This window comes from Bufo gargarizans, chromosome 3 (genome assembly GCF_014858855.1).
Source record: "Bufo gargarizans isolate SCDJY-AF-19 chromosome 3, ASM1485885v1, whole genome shotgun sequence".
In the NCBI taxonomy this organism is placed as follows: Eukaryota; Metazoa; Chordata; class Amphibia; order Anura; family Bufonidae; genus Bufo; species Bufo gargarizans.
Genome location: NC_058082.1, coordinates 369,615,003 through 369,634,273, shown reverse-complemented (window position 1 = coordinate 369,634,273; position 19,271 = coordinate 369,615,003).

Here is a 19,271-nt window from a genome sequence, read left to right as displayed (position 1 = left end):
GTGATTTTTTTTAGGCCTAACTCTTACGTCAGAAGTTACCCCAATGAGGCTAATAACAGCCCAACGTGCAAATTGGCACACTTAAGACATTTGGGTAGAATGATAATTTATAGACTATATACTGTACGTCAGCTGGACAACAAGTTTTAGTGGCAGATGGAAAGGGGAGATAGGAGCTAAAAGAAAATTCGGTTGTCATAAAATACAAAATGGCATTGTAAGTAGAGTTGAGCGAACACCTGGATGTTCAGGTTCGAGAAGTTCGGCCGAACTTCCTGGAAATGTTCGGGTTTGGGACTTGGCCTGCTGCAGCAGAAACCACTGATTTAGGGAATTGCTAATTTTGGAATTGTATTTCAACCCTCAATAAAATAGCAAGCACAGCCAAGCTCCTGGAAAAAAAAAACCACACTATTGATGGTTAAATGTACTTGGTGGCAGCTTGTGCTGGCGCACCACAAGGCACAAAATGGCCGCCGATCACCCCAGAAAAAAGTGACAGAAAAACGCTCTTGGCAGCCTAAAAACAGTGAGCAATTAAATAGCAGAGGTTGAATGATTCACAGCTGTAGATCGATCACTTCAGAAATTGTTTTTGAAGACTAAATCACTGCCTAATCTCGGCCTAACAGCAGCAGCTGCATCCTATCCCTACACTGATCAGAGCAGAGTGACGTGCGGCGCTACGTGACCCCAGCTTAAATAGAGGCTGGGTCACATGCTGCACTGGCCAATCACAGCCATGCCAATAGTAGGCATGGCTGTGACGGCCTCTTGGGGCAAGTAGTATGACGCTTGTTTGGCTGCTTTGCAGCCTTTCAAAAAGCGCCAAGAAAGCGCCGAACACTGAACCCGAACCCAGACTTTTACGAAAATTATCGGGTTTGGGTCCGTGTCACGAACACCCCAAAATTTGGTACGAACCCGAACTATACAATTTGGGTTCGCTCATCCCTAATTGTAAGTCAAACCAAAGGAGTTGGAGTTGCTAAATGTCACAACTGGGCTATTGTTGTTCACGTGTAAAGTAAAATAAAAGTAATCTAATAGAAAGTTGCAGGATCTGCAAGTACAGTAGGAAAAAATGAAGCACAACTCAAGGATCTAATAGATGCTGTTTTTTATCATTATAACAAATACAGCATATACACAAACAGCTCTTTTATCAGAGCACCCGAGTATAATTGAAGTCAATGGGAGAACCCGAGCATTAAACCAGGTACCCCCTGCTCTGAAGAGGGGATGGTGCCTGGTTCAAAAGGTCAGAAATTGATGGAAACACCACTGAAATGGTTCTGGAACAGCATGGGGAGGATGTCTGGATGCATCTTGGACTCCCAGGTCGCTGCTGGGAACGATGTTGTCCGAGCAGTAAGCTACTTTTACAGACTGATAATAATCTGCACAAAACCGAAGAAAAAAAAATGATTTTAAAATACAAATTGATAGGAAACATTCTTTCCTGTATACCTATTTACTTGTATATAAAGTGTAAATGCTGCCAAAAAATGCTCCGATACAACCTGTATATTACACAGGAGGGCCCTTATTCACATTGTGGTACTATTGTTCATGTAGTGGGACTCCTACACTCATAAAGCCTATGCACTAAGTGAAAGGGCTGCCAAAAATTGCAAGGAATCGGCACTCCAATACACCCTTTGTTACACATAAAGGAAGGCATCATACACAGCCTTGAAAAATTATGATTGATGGTCTGCTGGTGACCCTCAAAAACATTTGGAGCAAGGGCCTGCTGATCTGACCATCTAAAACATTATGGGCGAGCGCCTGCTGCTGCTTTGGTGACTCTAGATAAACTGGAGACCATCGCACGTCCCCGTGATGGCGACGATCCATTTGGATGTCTGCCCTATGAACTTTCGATGTTATTTTCAGCCCAAACCATGTAGACCATGGGTAATGGGGGAATCATGGTTCGATTCCGGAGAGGGAGCCTGGGAAACAGCTATGGCTACCACATCCAAGCAAGGCAACATGCACGCAAATTAACTATTAGGTATAATTTGGTGAGGGCCTGCATGTGAGCTGACCCTGTAAAAGATTTTAGATGTGGGCCTGCTGGTGAGCTGACCCTGCAAAAGATTGTAGGTGAAGACCTGCAGGTGAGATGACCCTGTAAACGATTTTAGGTGCGGGCCTGCTGGTGAGCTGACCCTCTAAAACATTATATGTGAGGGCCTTCAGGTGAGCTGATCTTGTAAAACATTATATGAAAGAGCATGCAGGTGAGCTGACCCTCTAAAAAATTAAATGCGAGGGCCTTCAGGTGAGCTGACCCTATAAAAGATTTGATGTGCGGGCCTGCTGGTGAGCTGACCCTGTAAAAGATTTGAGGTGCTGGTGAGCTGACCCTGTCAAATATTTTATGTGCAGGCCTGCCAGCGAGCTGACTCTCTAAAAAATTATATGCGAGGGCAGGCAACGGAGCTGACCCTCTAAAAAATTATATGCGAGGGCAGGCAACGGAGCTTACCCTCTAAAAAATTATATGTCTGTGCCTACATGTGAGCTGACCCTGTAAAACATTATATGTGAAGGGCATATATGCGAGGGCATTAGATGTAACGAATAAGCATGTTGATATAATAGAAGAGGAGGAGGAGGATGACAAAAGGAAGATTCAACCATATACCCTTGTTCGTGGTGGAAGGGGTGCATGGGAATACAGTGTATTCAGTACATTCTAAACAACACATTTAAAGTGTCTCTATGTTCAGCTGCTTTCCTCTGGTAGAGTCGAGAGTCAACCTGTCAGCATTTTCATTTGACAGGCGGATACGCTTATCTGTTATAATGCCACCAGCAGCACTAAATACCCGCTCAGACAAAACACTGGCGGCAGGGCAGGCCAGCACCTCCAAGGCGTAGATGCCATGTGTCCAGCTTGGACGCCCAGTAGTTGTAAGGCACTGAGGGATCATTGAGGATGCTGAAACGGTCTGCTATCTTCTAAAAATGTTCCCTCCTTGTGACAGTAGGCTGCGCATCAGGGTGAGGGTGCTGGCGGGGTGTCATGAAACTGTCCCAGGCTTTGGAGAGTGTTGCCCTGCCTCTGTTGTTACTGCTGTGTGTTCCCCTTGTCTCCCCTCCTTGGTTGGCCAAGGAAGTACGGACTCTGCCAGCAGCATTTCAGATGGAAATTTTTGGAGCAATTTTTCAACAAGGATCTTCTGGTATTGTACCGTTTTGCTTGTCCACTCCACCAGAAGAATGAAAGATGAGAAGTTCTCTTTGTAGCGGGGGTCATGAAGGGTGAACAACCAGTAATCCGTGTTGTCTAAAATGCATATAACGCACCGGTCGCAGGAAAGGCAGCCTAACATGAAGTTAGCCATGTGTGCCAGAGTACCAACAGGCAAGACTTCGCTGACATCAGGAGGATCACTCTCAATCTCCTCATCCTCTTCCTCCTCTTCTGCAAACCCACACTGAACAGATAGAATGGGCACTACCCTCTGTAGCGGAGGCAACGTCCCCTGCTCCTCCTTCTCTTCCTCTTCATCGTCCAATTCATGCTGAGAAAACAAACTGAGGGTGGTCTGGCTATCACCCTGTTTAATGTCTTCCCCCATTTCCACCTCTTCCACATGCAAAGCGTCGTCCTTAATTGTGAGCAGCGAGCGTTTGAGTAGACACAGAAGTGGGATGGTTACGCTGATATTAACGTTATTTTCGCTCACCATCTATGTTGATTTCTCAAAGTTTCTTAAAACCTCACAGAGGTCAGACATCCATGCTAGCTCCTCACTTGTGAATAGCGGTAGCTGACTGTAAATGCGACGACCATGTTGCAGCTGGTATTCCACTACTGCCCTCTGCTGTTCACAAAGCCTGGCCAACATGTGCTCAGGCAAATTGGGGTAGGTTTTGAGAAACCGCTAAACCACAAGATTGAACACGTGGGCAAGGCATGGGATGTGTCTCCAAAACCGCCACCAAGTTACGGCCATTATCAGACACAACCATGCCTGGTTCTTGGTTTTGTGGCTGGTCTCTTATCCCCTATAACAGCTCTGTGGTGGTGTGCTGTTTGTCCCCTAAGCATATCAGCTTTAGCACGGCCTGTTGCCGCTTCCCCACTGCTTCCAGCTACCAACTCATGACTGACTGGTGCTGCACGTGGATAATTCAGAGGTGGAAGTGGAGGAGGAGGCGCAGGAGGAGAAGTGGGACTTGGAGCCACTAATGTAGGTGCTGGCAGGAACCCTGATAGACGTAGGGCCCGCAATCCTTGGTGTCGGTAGCACCTGCTACATCCCAGGGTACGACTCACTCCTGGCCTCCACAATGTTCAGCCAGTGTGCCGTCAAGGAAATGTAGCGTCCCTGGCCGAATGCACTTGTCCATATGTCCGTGGTTAAGTGGACCTTCCCAGTAACTGCGTTGGTCAGGGCACGTGTGATAATATGAGACACATTTTGGTGTAAGGCGGGCATGGCCCACAGTGAAAAATAGTGGTGGCTGGGGACTGCATAACGAGGTATGGCCGCCGACATCAGGCTGCGGAAGGCCTCAGTGTCCGCAAGCCTAAATGGCAACATATCCAGGGCCAGTAATTTGGAAAGTTGCGCATTTAGTGCCATGGCCTGTGGGTGGGTAGCTGGGTATTTGTGCTTGCGTTCAAATTTGCATGCTGCGCTGGGACACGGAAGTGGATGGGGTCACTGATAGTGCTTACAAAGGTCCAGGTGCAGTGCAGGATACATCCAGCCCTGCACCTTCGACAGGGGATTGGCCAGCACATAACATGGGGGAAGAGGAGGCAGTGGTGTGACCCGCAGACACAGATTGTGGACCCAGGTGTTTGTCCCACTTATTACCGTGCTTGAATGCCATGTGGCGGATCATGCTGGTGATGGTGAGACTGCTAGTGTTCACGCCCTGGCTCATTTTCGTATGGCACAGGTTGCAAACTACTATTCTTTTGTCGTCCGCACTTTCCTCAAAAAAGCGCCATACTGTGGAATATCTACCCCTTGGCAAGGGAGATTTCCGCAAGGGGTTGCTCCATGGAGCAGTTGCAGGCCTGTGTGGTATGGCCTGCCTTCTCCCTTTTGCCACCCCACTGCCTCTTCCAGCCTGTTACGGTGCTGCGGATCCCTCCCCCTCTGTACTGCTGTCCTCGCTCGACTTTCCACCTTCCCAGGTTGGCTCAGTGACCTCATCATCCACCACATCCTCTTCCACTTCCATGGCCAAATTAAGTAAGGGCGATAAAAAGAGGTCCCCGGAATATCCAAGTGTGGGATGTTGTTTGGCCAGACTGTAAATGGTGGGAGGAAGGAGGATCAGGGTGAGGATTGTGTTGACCAGACTCCTGGCTACTAAAACTGGACTTGGTGGAAGACAGGGTGGTGCTTAACCAACTGGAAGCATTATCTACTGCAATCCAACCGAACACCTGGTCGCACTGGTCTGGCTTCAAGAGTGGTGTTGTGCGCCGCCCTGCAAACTGGGACATGAAGCTAGGTATCTTGGATGATTGTTTTTCTTCTGCCGTATCTTACTGCTCGCCTTCTTCATTTTAAATGTGATATATGCTTGAAAGTATGTCACACGTACAGTAGCTTAGGTTTTGAAAGTGTATGTGCTAAAAAATTTACAAAGGTATTTGAGATGAGGAAACGTTATACAGGACAGGTACCACAGGTACTTTCACAATTCGCAGTGTCTATGGAAAAAGTGTACTGGATGTCACTGATATTTTAGGGATGCGCACACTTTAAACAGGAGATGTAGCGTGGAAAATGTAACTGTCTGCAGGGGACACTGTCTATGGGAAAAGTGCACTGAATGTCACTGATATTTTAGGGATGCGTACACTTTAAATAAGAGATGTGGCGAGGATAATTTAACTGTCCGCAGTGGACACCGTCTACGGGAAAAGTGCGCTGGCACTCTATGTCACTGATATTTTAGGGATGCACACATTTTAAACAGTAGATGTGGCACGGATAATTTAACTGTCTGCAGCGAACACCGTCTATGGAAAAAGTGCTCTGGATGTCACAGATTTTTTAGGGATGTGCACAATTTACACAGGAGATGTGGCGCAAATAATTTAACTGTCCGCAGCGGCCTATTGCACTGTATTTTGCACAGGCTGCGCTAAAAATATATATTGCTGCTGTCACACACAATAGTCCTTAAAAGTTTTTTGTATAAAAATCTTCCTATTACATTCCCTACACTGTCTGTCCCTTCCTATGCTCAGCTCTCCCTAACAATGAGCAATTTAGCGCAGGCTGCGCTACAAACATATTGCTGCTGTCACCCACAATAGTCCTTACAAAGACTTTTGGGTCTATGAAACATTTTTATAGAAAAATTAAGTTCAATTACACTCCCTACACTCTATGTCCCTTCCTATGCTCAGCTCTCCCTGACTTAGAATGAGCCGAACAAGCGTCATTGGGTGCTATGTAGCACCCGATGAGGAGTTCCAGCCAGCCAATCACTGTAATGCCAGTAGCCAACATGTCTACTGGCATTACAGTGAGGGAAGTACTTACCTGCACGTTTATTGGCTGCTTAGCAGCTGCAAAACATGCAGAAAGGAGACTCGAGCATTGCGCTCAAGTACATGCTGTACTCGCCGGGTACCGCCATGTGCCGAGCATAGCGATCTTCGAGCCAAACTGGTATTTGGCCGAGCATGATCGCTGAACACTAATTATAATATAATCACATATGAATAGAACAAAATAGTCGGATCACCCGACGTACTCAGGACTCATAAATATATTCGCAAACGAGGGGGAAAATTTCTCACCCATCGAGGTACCCCTAGTTTGCAAATAAAAATACCCATTAAATGGGTTGTCCAGGTTCAGAGCTGAATCCAGACATAAACCCTTCTTCACCCAGGCTACCCCTCAGAGTTGAGCATCGGAGATCCGGCGACATACCGGGGTCTCCATGGGTAAGCTAGGCGAGGTATCCACCTAGCAGTGAGCCCAGTAAAGTCACTGGCACTAATGGGCAGGCTTTGGCACTGCCCTAGTCTGTAAAATGGCTAGGACAGAACTAAAGCCCGCCCATCAGTGTCGGTGAAGTCACCGGGAACACTGCTAGGCAGAAGCCTCCGCCTAGCAGTGTAAAAAAATTTACAAAAAATCCCTTGCCCTTTGTGATCCAGCGCAGGGAAAGGTAGAGCATTGGAGCATGAAGGGGCTGAGTGCGGTAAGAAGGGGATATGTCCAGGTTCAGCTCTGAGCCTGGACAACCCCTTTAAAGGAGAAATAATTATGGGTTAAAAGGAACTCCATTGACAGATCAAAAAATTCTAAGAAAAGACTCACAACATGAACTGTACATATCCAAATAGTGTTTTAATCTATACAATCACAAGTTATGGGGAATGGAGGGGTATAACACCACCACAGCACAAGTGGCCCATTTATACCCTTATCTCTACTCTAATTTATCCACCAGATTTAACATGTTTGGTATCTTTAATAGAACTTGGAACACAATGTGTGGTATGGCAGATTTGTTGATATTGGTTTGGGACTTCACTGGGACTAAAATTTACACATAGCATCTTGGAAGATAATAATGCCTTATTTAGATGTTAAGTTGTCAAATAGGGTACCAGTATATCAACTTGTAATTATAGAAAAGAGGTGAGTGGGAGGGCTCTTTTATTGGCATCTTTGTGCCACCCACGATATGTAGTGAGCAACATTCCAGATGGCAAAATTATTAGAATATGCAGGAACTGTGCAGATGATGTTTTTTTTTAGGTGAAATGCAAAAATCTTGTTGAGCGTTTTTAGATCTAGAGGATATTCAGAGAATATCATAAAGAATGCTGTAGATAAAATGCAGCAGTTAAATAGAGCGTATCTAATTGATAAAAAAATAAATAAAATAAATAGAAATAATAAAAATAAAGACATTTCTGTTAAAACAACATAAGATCAGGTAACATTTATTACTACTTATAGTCATCAGTTTGGACAAGTGAAAAATAGTATACAGAAATATATCCCCGTTTATAGAAAATCCTAGATTCATAGACCCAGGCATTAAAACAGTATGGAGCTCCCCCCAAGTTTGTTTCAGGATAAAACAGTAAAATCGCATGATTGGTTGACTACACCGCAATGCTATAGGTGTGGTCATGGACAATGTAAATTATGTTCCCATATTTCTGTAGGAAGAAGGGTTATCTCGGAAGCCACAGGCATAGAGCATAGTCGTATATGAACTGCGACAATAAAATTTTACATACCGGTATATTGTGACCTGCAGATTTGTCAAGTATTTATTTCATATAAGATATGAAATCATAAACATTATAATTTCATATTCTTATGAAATATGAAAAATGATAAATTTAATTGGAGGACATATAAATGCCAGTTCTTTTATTGATGAGATCTAAAGTCAATTTGTGCAGCTAATGAAACAGGGTGCAATTAATTATATAAAATATAATTTATTACAAATAAATACAGTAAAAATGGCATACAAATTAATACAAGGACAATATCAAAATTGACACATCACAAGATGATGCTCCACCGTTTACGCCAGGCTCACTTAATTTACTACACCAAGTACAATACAATGCTACTTTTCTTTTTTTATCAAATTATTCCCGATTAGTGTATTGGTTATCAAAACATTATAATGCAATGAAGAAACAATAGAAATGAATCTGTGGAAAGTCCCTTATGCTCAATCAAAGAATATAGCAGTAAGAGACACCTTATAAATACGCCCGTTGTCCTAACTACAGATAATAAAATCCAATCAGAGATCCCACTCTGATAGAAATATTACAGGAATTTTAATGATGAGCTCGTTCATTAAAATTTCCCATAAAATTACTAGTTTTAACACTATTGACCCATTGACAATGGGGTCTCAACTATATGCCAATTGGAGCGATTTATAATTACTGCAAATGAAATAAATTATACATTACCCCTGGCTTTGGGATAAAGAGCATTTAGAAAGGGACCCAGCTTTCCAAGATTTAGATCTGTCAGTTTCTTTTTGCGAGTCTCGGATGTGTCCCTGGAAGAATTCCTTGGGGTGTAGGGAGCTTTTTCTTAGGACTTGAAGTGGTGAAGATGTTTTGTGATTTGTGACGTCCTGTGGTACGTTCCTATCATGTGTCCTGATGTTCCCTGATCTCCAAAAACTGGATCAGATATTCTAATCCTTATCTATGTTCATCCCCTCTTGGATTAGGGATTTCCAATTAGATAAGGTAGGTGTGACTTATGTTAATCATGGGGATGATGTCACTTAATTGGCATTCCTTAGAAACTTCTGCCCATCTACCACTTGATGGCACTGTTGTATCATATATGAAATTTAAATGTTCAGGAATCCCAAATGCACACATATCTAACCTGTTCATATGACTTTCTTAACCTTTCCCCCATTACATCAACCAAGGAGGTACTCTTTCTGACACATTGCTCAGACCGACTGGCGGTATTAGAAGTTTTCCTAATCCTTGAATTTATGGGGCAGATAAGAGTACAATGGTCCTTAGAAAGTTTTACCCAGTTTGTGTATCTTAATTAATTACCGTCTAAGATAATTGAGCTCCTCTCTAAAAGAAGATCCTCTTAGTAGAAAACCAGCTTATATGCTTCTACATAATTTACTCTCATTGATACATATGTGGCATAATATATATATATATATATATATATATATATATAGATAGATACAATGATACATTATCAATAACTGGATATGAATATACAAACTTTATATATATCATTTGTTGAAATATATTAAATTGTATGCAATCACACGTGAATATATATTTTATACTGGTGACTATATGGAATAATGCTGAAAACCTGTGTCTTAAGCAATAACTTCTCTTGACCCCGGTACTTAAAGCAGTATATGTGAGACCCATTATATTCTTTAAGATACCACATCTGTTGGCAATAACTTTTAAAGCAATATACATTGCATGCCAGTGACTTTCTGAACAAGTTAAACTTATCCTGACCTTTTCTGGTTTATTCCAACAGAGAGTTGGCCTCTTAAAGGTAATGTGAATCTCCATTTTGGTTCTAATATTGTCAGACCTTAATGTGCAGATATAAATATGCCAGACAAATCCCCCTTCATTCCAAAATATTCCAGAAAGTGTGAATATATTTGGAATGTTCAAAAGGGCTTCTCATATATTTTCTTCGTGATTCATGGAGTGTAGGCTTTGTTTGTGATATTTTAACCATAGCTTGGCCACAGTCTTTTAATAAATCTTATCCAACATATCATTTGGATAGTCAACATACTCAACCATCCCAGGATGACAATAAACAATACACCCCATACATAATTTCCCCCCATGCCCAGAAGGAGGGATACAATATCTCATTGTCCGTTGGCGAATACTGAAACGTGTCCATGGTGACGTTATCCTTCCGGATTACCATACGAATGGTATTACTAGGTTTATTATCTAGCAAAAATTTTAAGTCTGGATTTATGGCGATCTTCTGATTTTGGAAGGCATTAATACTTTCCACTTCTCCTTTAACATCCTCTATGTCCACAGGATATAGTGTACGATTCCCAATCATAATCCTGGAATTACGGGGTACTTTTATAATGGAGACATGAGAAGGTAGGGCGATGACTTTCACCATTACGTGGTCATTTGACATATCTGGCAAGCATGTGCTAACAAGCCATTTATCTTTTTTCAAAACTGCATTCACCTGTCCCTCCTCAATTTTTGACACTTCTTTGATATTATATTTGAGACCGCATAATGCATTGGTTGCGTCATAATTAAAAGGATCACCTTCGCATTGAAAATTGTTGTCCCGGAACGTTACACAATTGTCCAGAATAGGGACAGACAACCATTCGGCTTTCATGGCTGGTATGCCACAATGTCAGGAGTTTGAATCCATGAATATTGTCTTTCCAGGTGCCTACATTATGAATTTTTTTCATCTGAAATATATTATCCCTAGTGACAACGGGAATTGATCATAGAAAACAGATCTCCATTTTTACGGGATCAACATATAACGGTATCGCAATCCCCATGTTGAATGCTAAATTCAGCTGGATATCTTCTATTTTATTTCCGCTGACATTCTGCAGCATTCTACGGACGGTATTGTATGATACAAAATAAAAGGGAATACGTCCTTCCCTCAGGTCTTGCATCCCACTTTGTACTTCATCGTGGTAAACCTACGTTTGGAAATCAATGCATTCTTTTAATAATATAAGTTCTTTTTTAAACTGTTCGTTACTCTGATGAAGGTTTATTGAATGGTCCAATAACTTTGAATGTAAGTTTGTAGTACAGTATCTTGTACCAAGGTATACAAATCCGCAAAATGTTGCTTCTGCTTTTCCATCTCCGCGTGAATGGTCATTAAGTTACTTTTTAGTGAACTGATCTCGAGCTCTAATGTTCTTGATGGAGATGGAGTTGGTGACTGTTACACTTGTGGCAATAACAGCGCCCACTACGCTAAAGATTATAGCGGCTACGATCGCAGAAATAAATCGCTTTGGCCTTTGGCTTGTAGAGAATTGCTCTCTGGTCAAGGTCTTCTTTGCTTGCTCCAGGATCTGGGTAATCCGCTCTTGGAAATATCCGATGTGCATCTGGTACCAGGCTTGGATTTCCGGTGACTGGATTTCGGACATGTTGAATTGCCTTTTCAATGAAAACGCGTGGATCCAGGCTGATATAGACCTTCTGGCTAAGATAATATCCTCTTGTTCATCAAGAAGAACCCCGCTGTATCTTGTAGCATGATTCCGGACGAAGGACCTGGCACAGCAATCAGCTCAAAATGGAACTCCTTCCCCAAGATCAGGATGACGTAGATAATGGCAATCATCTTTGATGACATCTTACGCCTATAAAATATTGTATGACACATATGAGTACATCAATTTTTCAATTTTATCCTGCAAGAAAGGAGTTACTAATACCATATACCTCAGATTTTTCATAAGTTCTTTTCTTGGACAGAGTAAGTTCTGGTTTCAGAGGTGAGTTAGGAGACTATTTGAAAGGAACTTGGATCCAGCTCACCTGTCCGGTATATTATAAAATCCCGGTTCCTGGGGCCCTAGGGGAGTGTTCCCTTGGCAGGCTTGAAGTAAAAAAGGAAGGTCCCGGAGACAATTGAGAACTGATGTATATATACCAGTGAATCATTGACTATTCAGATAAATATTACCATATGATAGCTGAATATGAAGGTCTGAGACATAACTATAAATTCACTTTCCTTTCATTTATAAATATCTAGTGTTTGAACAGGAATAAATATGTGATGCACACATCCCCTGATTGTATACAGGACATAAATTAAATAAGATATGTATCCACACTATCCTGGTTCAAACACAATAATTATAATACACAGCGCATCAAGGGTTAATGGACGATTACTGTCATACATTTCATCCTAATAGTCCTTATAACTGAAAAACATATAAAAAATATCTCAACCCGTGTCTAGTATAATAGCAAGTTCTTGTATCTGTAGGCTGCAACAATTAAGAGTATTGCAACAAAGTTCAATGCAACATGTTTTAATGTTACGAATCTTAGCTTGTGACAGAACAGAAGGCCATCTTTTGTCAATACTATATGTTTTTAATCTGTAAAGTGACGAGTAGGGATGAGCGAACTCGAACTGTATAGTTCGGGTTCGTACCGAATTTTGGGGTGTCCGTGACACGGACCCGAACCCGGACATTTTCGTAAAAGTCCGGGTTCGGGTTCGGTGTTCGTCGCTTTCTTCGCGCTTTTGTGACGCTTTCTTGGCGCTTTTTGAAAGGCTGCAAAGCAGCCAATCAACAAGCGTCATACTACTTGCCCCAAGAGGCCATCACAGCCATGCCTACTATTGGCATGGCTGTGATTGGCCAGAGCACCATGTGACCCAGCCTCTATTTAAGCTGGAGTCACATAGCGCCGCCCGTCACTCTGCTCTGATTAGCGTAGGGAGAGGTTGCGGCTGCGACAGTAGGGCGAGATTAGGCAGATTAACTCCTCCAAAGGACTTGATTAACTGATCGATCTGCAGCTGTGGATCATTGAGCTGCTGATCCTCAATTGCTCACTGTTTTTAGGCTGCACAGACCGTTTGTCAGTCACATTTTTCTGGGGTGATCGGCGGCCATTTTGTGTCTTGTGGTGCGCCAGCACAAGCTGCGACCAAGTGCATTTAACCCTCAATGGTGTGGTTGTTTTTTGGCTAAAGCCTACATCAGGGTGAAGCTGTCACACCAAGTGCATTTAACCAGCAATAGTCTGTTCATTTTTTGGCCATATACAAAATCAGGGGCAAGCTGCGCCTGTCACCAAGTGCATTTAACCCTCAATGGTGTGGTTGTTTTTTGGCTAAAGCCTACATCAGGGTGAAGCTGTCACACCAAGTGCATTTAACCAGCAATAGTCTGTTCATTTTTTGGCCATATACTAAATCAGGGGCAAGCTGCGCCTGTCACCAAGTGCATTTAACCCTCAATGGTGTGGTTGTTTTTTGGCTAAAGCCTACATCAGGGTGAAGCTGTCACACCAAGTGCATTTAACCAGCAATAGTCTGTTCATTTTTTGGCCATATACTAAATCAGGGGCAAGCTGCGCCTGTCACCAAGTGCATTTAACCCTCAATGGTGTGGTTGTTTTTTGGCTAAAGCCTACATCAGGGTGAAGCTGTCACACCAAGTGCATTTAACCAGCAATAGTCTGTTTATTTTTTGGCCATATCCCAGTCTAATTCTGTCACTAAATCCATACCGGTCACCCAGCGCCTAAATACTAGGCCTCAAATTTATATCCAGCTAAATCTGTCCCTAGTGCTGTAGCTGGGCGAGTTATTTAGTGTCCGTTCAAGCACATTTCTTGTTCTGGGTTGAAATACAATTCCCAATTTAGCAATTTCATAATTTAGTGGTTTCTGCTATATCAGAGCTATTTGAAATCTATCCCTAAAAGGGTATATAATATTCAAGGTGCACATTGGGTCATTCAGAATAACTTCACACACACCCGCTACTGTGTATTTCCAAGTCTAATTCTGTCACTAAACCCATACCTGTCACGCAGCGCCTAAATACTAGGCCTCAAATTTATATCCAGCTAAATCTGTCCCTAGTGCTGTAGCTGGGCGAGTTATTTAGTGTCCGTTCAAGCACATTTCTTGTTCTGGGTTGAAATACAATTCCCAATTTAGCAATTTCATAATTTAGTGGTTTCTGCTATATCAGAGCTATTTGAAATCTATCCCTAAAAGGGTATATAATATTCAAGGTGCACATTGGGTCATTCAGAATAACTTCACACACACCCGCTACTGTGTATTTCCAAGTCTAATTCTGGCACTAAACCCATACCTGTCACCCAGCGCCTAAATACTAGGCCTCAAATTTATATCCCGCTAAATCTGTCCTTAGTGCTGTAGCTGGGCGAGTTATTTAGTGTCCGTTCAAGCACATTTCTTGTTCTGGGTTGAAATACAATTCCCAATTTAGCAATTTCATAATTTAGTGGTTTCTGCTATATCAGAGCTATTTGAAATCTATCCCTAAAAGGGTATATAATATTCAAGGTGCACATTGGGTCATTCAGAATAACTTCACACACACCCGCTACTGTGTATTTCCAAGTCTAATTCTGGCACTAAACCCATACCTGTCACCCAGCGCCTAAATACTAGGCCTCAAATTTATATCCCGCTAAATCTCTCGTTACCGCTGTCCTGTTGTGGCTGGGAAAGTTATTTAGTGTCCGTCAAAGCACATTTCTTGTTCTGGGTTGAAATACAATTCCCAATTTAGCAATTTCATAATTTAGTGGTTTCTGCTATATCAGAGCTATTTGAAATCTATCCCTAAAAGGGTATATAATATTCAAGGTGCACATTGGGTCATTCAGAATAACTTCACACACACCCGCTACTGTGTATTTCCAAGTCTAATTCTGGCACTAAACCCATACCTGTCACCCAGCGCCTAAATACTAGGCCTCAAATTTATATCCCGCTAAATCTGTCCTTAGTGCTGTAGCTGGGCGAGTTATTTAGTGTCCGTTCAAGCACATTTCTTGTTCTGGGTTGAAATACAATTCCCAATTTAGCAATTTCATAATTTAGTGGTTTCTGCTATATCAGAGCTATTTGAAATCTATCCCTAAAAGGGTATATAATATTCAAGGTGCACATTGGGTCATTCAGAATAACTTCACACACACCCGCTACTGTGTATTTCCAAGTCTAATTCTGGCACTAAACCCATACCTGTCACCCAGCGCCTAAATACTAGGCCTCAAATTTATATCCCGCTAAATCTCTCGTTACCGCTGTCCTGTTGTGGCTGGGAAAGTTATTTAGTGTCCGTCAAAGCACATTTCTTGTTCTGGGTTGAAATACAATTCCCAATTTAGCAATTTCATAATTTAGTGGTTTCTGCTATATCAGAGCTATTTGAAATCTATCCCTAAAAGGGTATATAATATTCAAGGTGCACATTGGGTCATTCAGAATAACTTCACACACACCCGCTACTGTGTATTTCCAAGTCTAATTCTGGCACTAAACCCATACCTGTCACCCAGCGCCTAAATACTAGGCCTCAAATTTATATCCCGCTAAATCTCTCGTTACCGCTGTCCTGTTGTGGCTGGGAAAGTTATTTAGTGTCCGTCAAAGCACATTTCTTGTTCTGGGTTGAAATACAATTCCCAATTTAGCAATTTCATAATTTAGTGGTTTCTGCTATATCAGAGCTATTTGAAATCTATCCCTAAAAGGGTATATAATATTCAAGGTGCACATTGGGTCATTCAGAATAACTTCACACACACCCGCTACTGTGTATTTCCAAGTCTAATTCTGGCACTAAACCCATACCTGTCACCCAGCGCCTAAATACTAGGCCTCAAATTTATATCCCGCTAAATCTGTCCTTAGTGCTGTAGCTGGGCGAGTTATTTAGTGTCCGTTCAAGCACATTTCTTGTTCTGGGTTGAAATACAATTCCCAATTTAGCAATTTCATAATTTAGTGGTTTCTGCTATATCAGAGCTATTTGAAATCTATCCCTAAAAGGGTATATAATATTCAAGGTGCACATTGGGTCATTCAGAATAACTTCACACACACCCGCTACTGTGTATTTCCAAGTCTAATTCTGGCACTAAACCCATACCTGTCACCCAGCGCCTAAATACTAGGCCTCAAATTTATATCCCGCTAAATCTGTCCTTAGTGCTGTAGCTGGGCGAGTTATTTAGTGTCCGTTCAAGCACATTTCTTGTTCTGGGTTGAAATACAATTCCCAATTTAGCAATTTCATAATTTAGTGGTTTCTGCTATATCAGAGCTATTTGAAATCTATCCCTAAAAGGGTATATAATATTCAAGGTGCACATTGGGTCATTCAGAATAACTTCACACACACCCGCTACTGTGTATTTCCAAGTCTAATTCTGGCACTAAACCCATACCTGTCACCCAGCGCCTAAATACTAGGCCTCAAATTTATATCCCGCTAAATCTCTCGTTACCGCTGTCCTGTTGTGGCTGGGAAAGTTATTTAGTGTCCGTCAAAGCACATTTCTTGTTCTGGGTTGAAATACAATTCCCAATTTAGCAATTTCATAATTTAGTGGTTTCTGCTATATCAGAGCTATTTGAAATCTATCCCTAAAAGGGTATATAATATTCAAGGTGCACATTGGGTCATTCAGAATAACTTCACACACACCCGCTACTGTGTATTTCCAAGTCTAATTCTGGCACTAAACCCATACCTGTCACCCAGCGCCTAAATACTAGGCCTCAAATTTATATCCCGCTAAATCTGTCCTTAGTGCTGTAGCTGGGCGAGTTATTTAGTGTCCGTTCAAGCACATTTCTTGTTCTGGGTTGAAATACAATTCCCAATTTAGCAATTTCATAATTTAGTGGTTTCTGCTATATCAGAGCTATTTGAAATCTATCCCTAAAAGGGTATATAATATTCAAGGTGCACATTGGGTCATTCAGAATAACTTCACACACACCCGCTACTGTGTATTTCCAAGTCTAATTCTGGCACTAAACCCATACCTGTCACCCAGCGCCTAAATACTAGGCCTCAAATTTATATCCCGCTAAATCTCTCGTTACCGCTGTCCAGTTGTGGCTGGGAAAGTTATTTAGTGTCCGTCAAAGCACATTTTTTGTTCTGGGTTGAAATACAATTCCCAATTTAGCAATTTCATAATTTAGTCGTTTCTGCTATATCAGAGCTATTTGAAATCTATCCCTAAAAGGGTAGATCATATTGAAGGTGCACATAGGGTCATTCAGAATAACTTCACACACACGCTTCTGTGCATTTCCAAGTCTAATTCTGTCACTAAATCCATACCGGTCACCCAGCGCCTAAATACTAGGCCTCAAATTTATATCCCGCTGAATTGGAATACAATACATTGGGCCAAATAATATATTTGTTGTTGTGGTGAACCATAACAATGAGAAAAACATCTAGTAAGGGACGCGGACGTGGACATGGTCGTGGTGGTGTTAGTGGACCCTCTGGTGCTGGGAGAGGACGTGGCCGTTCTGCCACATCCACACGTCCTAGTGTACCAACTACCTCAGGTCCCAGTAGCCGCCAGAATTTACAGCGATATATGGTGGGGCCCAATGCCGTTCTAAGGATGGTAAGGCCTGAGCAGGTACAGGCATTAGTCAATTGGGTGGCCGACAGTGGATCCAGCACGTTCACATTATCTCCCACCCAGTCTTCTGCAGAAAGCGCACAGATGGCGCCTGAAAACCAACCCCATCAGTCTGTCACATCACCCCCATGCATACCAGGGAAACTGTCTCAGCCTCAAGTTATGCAGCAGTCTCTTATGCTGTTTGAAGACTCCGCTGGCAGGGTTTCCCAAGGGCATCCACCTAGCCCTTCCCCAGCGGTGAAAGACATAGAATGCACTGACGCACAACCACTTATGTTTCCTGATGATGAGGACATGGGAATACCACCTCAGCATGTCTCTGATGATGACGAAACACAGGTGCCAACTGCTGCGTCTTTCTGCAGTGTGCAGACTGAACAGGAGGTCAGGGATCAAGACTGGGTGGAAGACGATGCAGGGGACGATGAGGTCCTAGACCCCACATGGAATGAAGGTCGTGCCACTGACTTTCACAGTTCGGAGGAAGAGGCAGTGGTGAGACCGAGCCAACAGCGTAGCAAAAGAGGGAGCAGTGGGCAAAAGCAGAACACCCGCCGCCAAGAGACTCCGCCTGCTACTGACCGCCGCCATCTGGGACCGAGCACCCCAAAGGCAGCTTCAAGGAGTTCCCTGGCATGGCACTTCTTCAAACAATGTGCTGACGACAAGACCCGAGTGGTTTGCACGCTGTGCCATCAGAGCCTGAAGCGAGGCATTAACGTTCTGAACCTGAGCACAACCTGCATGACCAGGCACCTGCATGCAAAGCATGAACTGCAGTGGAGTAAACACCTTAAAACCAAGGAAGTCACTCAGGCTCCCCCTGCTACCTCTTCTGCTGCTGCCGCCTCGGCCTATTCTGCTGCTGCCGCCTCGGCCTCTTCCTCCGCCTCTGGAGGAACGTTGGCACCTGCCGCCCAGCAAACAGGGGATGTACCACCAACACCACCACCACCACCTCCGTCACCAAGCGTCTCAACCATGTCACACGCCAGCGTTCAGCTCTCCATCTCACAAACATTTGATAGAAAGCGTAAATTCCCACCTAGCCACCCTCGATCCCTGGCCCTGAATGCCAGCATTTCTAAACTACTGGCCTATGAAATGCTGTCATTTAGGCTGGTGGACACAGACAGCTTCAAACAGCTCATGTCGCTTGCTGTCCCACAGTATGTTGTTCCCAGCCGGCACTACTTCTCCAAGAGAGCCGTGCCTTCCCTGCACAACCAAGTATCCGATAAAATCAAGTGTGCACTGCGCAACGCCATCTGTGGCAAGGTCCACCTAACCACAGATACGTGGACCAGTAAGCACGGCCAGGGACGCTATATCTCCCTAACTGCACACTGGGTAAATGTAGTGGCAGCTGGGCCCCAGGCGGAGAGCTGTTTGGCGCACGTCCTTCCGCCGCCAAGGATCGCAGGGCAACATTCTTTGCCTCCTGTTGCCACCTCCTCCTTCTCGGCTTCCTCCTCCTCTTCTTCCACCTGCTCATCCAGTCAGCCACACACCTTCACCACCAACTTCAGCACAGCCCGGGGTA